Source organism: Bos grunniens, chromosome 8 (genome assembly GCF_055505025.1).
Source record: "Bos grunniens cultivar Pamir isolate PY7600 chromosome 8, Bosgru_T2T1.0, whole genome shotgun sequence".
NCBI lineage: Eukaryota > Metazoa > Chordata > Mammalia > Artiodactyla > Bovidae > Bos > Bos grunniens.
In genome coordinates, this window is record NC_141172.1 from 112450144 (window position 1) to 112456143 (window position 6000).

The following is a 6000-nucleotide window of genomic DNA, read 5'->3' on the forward strand; positions in this document are numbered from 1 at the left end:
CTTGTTTTTGCTGACTGTATAGAGCTTCTCCATCTTTGGCTGCAAAGAATATAATCAATCTGATTTTGGTGTTGACCATCTGGTGATGTCCATGTGTAGAGTCTTCTCTTATGTTGTTGGAAGAGGGTGTTTGCTATAACCAATGCATTCTTTTGGCAAAACTCTATTAGCCTTTGCCCTGCTTCATTCCGTACTCCAAGGCCAAATTTGCCTGTTACCCTGGGTGTTTATTGACTTCCTACTTTTGCATTCCAGTCCCCTATAATGAAAAGGACATCTTTTTTGGGTGTTAGTTCTAAAAGGTCTTGTAGGTCTTCATAAAACAGTTCAACTTCAGCTTCTTCAGCATTACTGGTTGGGGCATAGGCTTGGATTATTGTGATACTGAATGATTTGCCTTGGAAATGAACAGAGATCATTCTGTCAGTTTTGAGATTGCATCCAAGTACTGCATTTTGGACTCTTTTGTTGACATGATGGCTACTCCATTTCTTCTAAGGGATGTGTTAGCATACAATAATTATTTTTCTCTTTCTGACTCATTAGTACTGACTCAAGTGCATTCCATTTTATGGCTGAGTGCTATGCCATGCTTGGCTGGATGAAGCACAAGCTGGAATCAAGATTGCCAGGAGAAATATCAATAACCTCAGATATGCAATGACACCACTCTTATGGCAGAAAGTGAAGAAGAACTAAAGAGCCTCTTGATGAAAGTGAAAGAGGAGAGTGAAAAAGTTGGCTTAAAACTCAACATTCAGAATACTAAGATCATGGCATCTGGTCCTATCACCTCATGGCAAATAGATGGGGAAACAATAGAAAGAGTGAGAGACTTTATATTTCTGGGCTCCAAAATCACTGCAGATGGTTTCTGCAGCCATGAAATTAAAAGACGCTTGCTGATTGGAAGAAAAGCTATGATCAACCTAGACAGCATATTAAAAAGCAGAGACATTACTTTGTCAACAAAGGTCCGTCTAGTCAAGGCTATGGTTTATCCAGTAGTCATGTATGGATGTGAGAGCTGGACCATAAAGAAAGCTGAGCGCTGAAGAACTGATGCTTTTGAGCTGTGGTGTTGGAGAAGACTCTTGAGAGTCCCTGAATCTGCAAGGAGATCCAACCAGTCCATCTTAAAGGAGATCAGTCCTGGGTGTTCGTTGGAAAGACTGATGCTGAAGCTGAAACTCCAGTACCTTGGCCACCTGATGAGAAGAATCTACTCGTTGGAAAGGACCCTGATGCTGGGAAAGATTGAAGGCTGGAGGTAAAGGCAACGACAGAGGATGAGATGTTGGATGGCATCACTGACTCTATGGACATGAGTTTGAGCATGCTCCAGTAGTTGGTGATGGACAGGGAGGCCTGGCATCCTGCAGTCCTTAGGGTCACAGAGAGTCAGACACGACTGAGTGACTGAACTGAACTGACTATTCCATCTTGTATATGTACCACAACTTCTTTATCCATTCATCTGTCGATGGACGTCTAGGTTGCTTCCATGTTCTAGCTATTGTAAATGGTGTTGCAATGAACAATAGGACACGTGTTGTTTTCAATTTTCGCTTCCTCAGGGTATATGCCTAGGAGTGGGACTGCTGAGTTATATGGTGGTTTTATTCCTAGTTTTTTAAGGAATCACCATACTGTCTTCCATAATGGCTGTATCGATTTATATTCCCACCAACAGTACAAGAGAATTCCCTTTTCTCCACACTCTCTCTAGCATTTATTGTTTGTGAACTTTTTGATGAGGGCCATTCTGACCAGTCTGATGTGATATCTCATTGTATTTTTGATTTGTCTTTCTTTAATAATGAATGATGTTGAGCATTTTTTCATGTGTTTGCTAGCCATCTCTATATCTTCTTCAGAGAAATGTCTATTTAGGGGTCTTTTTCCCACTTTTTGATTGGGTTGTTTGTTTTTCTGGTATTGAGTTGTATAAGCTACTTGTATATTTTGGAAATTAATCCCTTGTCAGTTGTTTCATTAGCTATGACTTTCTCCCATTTTGAGGGTTGTCTTTTCACCTTGTTTATAGTTTCCTTTGCTGTGCAGAAGTTTTAAGTTTAATCAGGTCCCACTTGTTTACTTTTGCTTTTATTTCCACTACTCTAGGAGGTGGGTCATAGAGGATCTTGCTTTGATATATGTCATCAAGTGTTCTGCCTGTGTTTTCCTCTAAGAGTTTTATAGTTTCTGGTCTTAAATTTAGGCCTTTAATCCATTTTGAGTTTATCTTTGTGTACAGTGTCAGAGTTTTAATTTCACTCTTTTGCATGTAGCTGTCCAGTTTCCCCAGCACCATTTATTGAGAGGCTGTCTTTGCCCCATTGTATATTCTTGCCTCCTTTGTCAGAAATAAGGTACCCATAGGTACATGGGTTTATATATGGGCTTTATATCTTGTTCCATTGGTCTATATTTCTGTTTTTGTGCCAGTACCATACTGTCTTGATGAGTGTAGCTTTGTAATATAAACTGAAGTCAGAAAGGTTGATTCCTTCAGCTCCATTCTTCTTTCTGAAGACTGCTTTGCTGTTCGGGGTATTTTGTGTTTCCATATGAATTGTGAAATTTTTTTGTTCTAGTTCTGTGAAAAATACCATTGGTAATTTGACAGGGATTGAATTAAATCTGTAGATTGTGTTTGGTAGTTTAGTCATTTTCACAATATTGATTCTTCTTACCCAGGAACACGGAATATCTCTCTACCTGTTTATGTCATCTTTGATTTCTTTCATCAGTGTCTCATAATTTTCTGTCTACAGTTCTTTTGTCTCCTTGGGTAAGTTTATTCCTAGATATTTTATTCTTTTTGCTGCAATGGTGAATGGGATTAATTCCTTAATTTCTCTTTCTGATTTTTCACTGTTTATAGGGATGCAGGTGATTTCTGTGTATTGATTTTGTATCCTGTGACTTTGCTAAATTCACTGATTAGCTCTAGTAATTTTCTGATAGTATTTTAGGGTTTTCTATATATAGTATCATGTCATCTGCAAGCAGTGAGAGCTTTACTTCTTCTTTTCCAATCTGGATTCCTTTTATTTCTTTTTCATCTTTGATTGCTGTAGCTACGACTTCCAAAACTATGTTGAATAGTGGTGAATGTGGACACCCTTTTCTTGTTCCCTTGATCTTAGGGTGAATGTTTTTAGTTTCTTACCATTGAGAATAATGTTTGCTGTGGGCTTATCAGATATGGCCTTTACTATGTCGAGGTAGATTCCTTCTATGCCCATTTTTTGGAGTTTTAACCATCAATGCATGCTGAACTTTGTCAAAGGCTTTTTCTGTATCTACTGAGATTATCAGGATTACAGGACTGGAAAAGGTCAGCTTTCATTCCAATCCCAAAGAAAGGCAATGCCAAAGAATATTCAAAATACTGCACAATTGCACTCATCTCACACGCTAGCAAAGTAATGCTCAAAATTCTCCAAATTAGGCTTCAACAGTATGTGAACCATGAATTACCAGATGTTCAAGCTGGATTTAGAAAAGGCAGAGGAATCAGAGATCAAATTGCCAACATCTGTTGGAACATCGAGAAACCAAGAAAGTTCCAGAAAAACATCTATTTCTGTTTATTGACTATGCCAAAGCCTTTGACTGTGTGGATCACAACAAACTGTGGAAAATTCTTCAAGGGATGGGAATACCAGACCACCTGATCTGCCTCCTGAGAAATCTATATGCAGGTCAAGAAGCAACAGTTAGAACTGGACATGGAACAACAGACTGGTTCCAAATAGGAAAAGGACTACATCAAAGCTGTATATTGTCAGCCTGTTTATTTAACTTATATGGAGAGTACATCATGAGAAATGCTAGACTGGATGAAGCACAAGCTGGAATCAAGATTGCAGGGAGAAATATCAATAACCTCAGATATGCAAATGACACTACCCTCATGGCAGAAAGTAAAGAGAAACTAAAGAGCTTGTTGATGAAAGTGAAAGAGGAGAGTGGAAAAAGTTGGCTTAAAACTCAGCATTCAGAAAACGAAGATCATGGCATCTGGTTCCATCACTTCATGGCAAATAGATGGGGAAATAATGGGAACAGTGAGACACATTATTTTCTTGGGCTCCAAAATCACTGCAGATGATTCCTGTAGCCATGAAATTAGAAGACACTTGCTCCTTGGAAGAAAAGCTACGACCAACCTAGACAGCTTGTTCAAAATTAGAGACACTACTTTGCCAACAAATGTCCATCTAGTCAAGGCTATGGTTTTTCCAGTGGTCATGTATGGATGTGAGAGTTGGACTATAAAGAAAGTTTAGCACCAAGAATTGATGCTTTTTAACTGTGGTGTTGGAGAAGATTCTTGAGAGTCCCTTGGACTGCAAAGAGATCAACCAGTCAATCCTAAAGGAAATCAGTCCTGAATATTCATTGGAAAGACTGGTGCTGAAGCTGAAACTCCAGTACTTTGGCCACCTGATGCGAAGAATTGAGTCATTGGAAAAGACCCTGATGCTGGGAAAGATTGAAGGCAGGAGGAGAAGGGGATGACAGAGGATGAGATGTTTGGATGGCATCACCAACTTGATGGACATGAGATTGAGCAAGCTCTGGGAGTCGGTGATGGACAGGGAAACCTGGTGTGCTGCAGTCCATGGGGTCGCAAAGAGTTGGACACGACTGAGTGGCTGAACTGATTTGTTTGTCATTTGTTGCTAACTCTTCATCAATTACAATCTTTCTTATTTAGGAGATACCTAAGTTTTCATTTTGTAAAACCCAATAGCTATATTAGAATATGTTTATTTTTATTTAAAAAGTGGTCCTTTTCCTTTAACTCAGGCTTGCATATAAATATTTGGTGTTTTCATTCATGTCAGATGATACCAGTTTTCCATTTAGCATGCCAATACAAAATAAAATTTCCTTTTAATAAGTGTTTAGTAACAGAGAAGATGGTTTTCTAAAGTGGTAGGAAATTGTGAAATTATATATAAATGACTGATGTTTGAGAAACAGTTTCTCAGACTGGACAGTTTTGTGCTTTTCTGGATCTATTTCTGTTCCCATGCCTTTGGAAATGGCTTTATGTACAAGAACCCAGGTGAACATCTAAGGCGTCACAACGCTGACATTCACGTCTAGAGTGCAGTTTCCAGTAAACTTCAGAGCAGTCTTTGGAGGTAACCACGTAAATAAGCATCGTTTTAAACTGCATCAAAGAACATGAAAGTGACATGATGTGAGAGGAAAACCATACAGTGAAGCTGCGTTGCAGGCGAGTCCCTGGAGGGCGCAGGAAGGAAAAGCCTTAGTCTAACTTTGACAAGATTGTGACTGAGAAAAACGGATTCAAAATCACGCACAAGTCCCACACTCCAGCTGGTGAGTGTGCTCAGCAGTGTGGGGAGCAGTCGTAGCCATGTGCGCCCTGGGACTGAACAAACAGAAAGGCCCTGTCTCTCACACGAAATAAGTTACAAGCGCAGCCTCCGGGAATAAGACGAGAAGGAGCCCTCAGTTTGAGGTTGGAGTCAGAGGCACTGACAGTCGCTCATGGCTTGTGATACGTGTGCAGACAAATGGACACAGACCGTCCACACCACGTGTTCCCAGCTCTGCACTGAGAGGGCCCCGGAGCCAGGAGCCCCTGCTGGAGTGAGCTCACCAGCCCCCCAGATCCTCATTCTGAAATACCGTGAAAATAGCAATACCATCTAAACGTCAATGAAAGAATTGGCCGATGCCGCTGTCGGAGGTAGGGAAAATACTAGATGAGCCTGAGAAATCTTGTGGGGCCAGAAAGTAAGGAAGAGCTCAGAAAGGGTCTGGGATGTGGGGACGGCCCAGGCCATCACCAAAGAGAGTGCCCAGTGACCAGGCTGAATAATCTGAGCAGCAAAATAATGAAAGCTTTCTATTATAACCCAGAAAATAAACACCGAGAGTTCATACTGCTATTACTAACTGAATAAATAAATATATGGGGAAGAAGGGCAGCTCTTCCTCAGGGAAGAATTC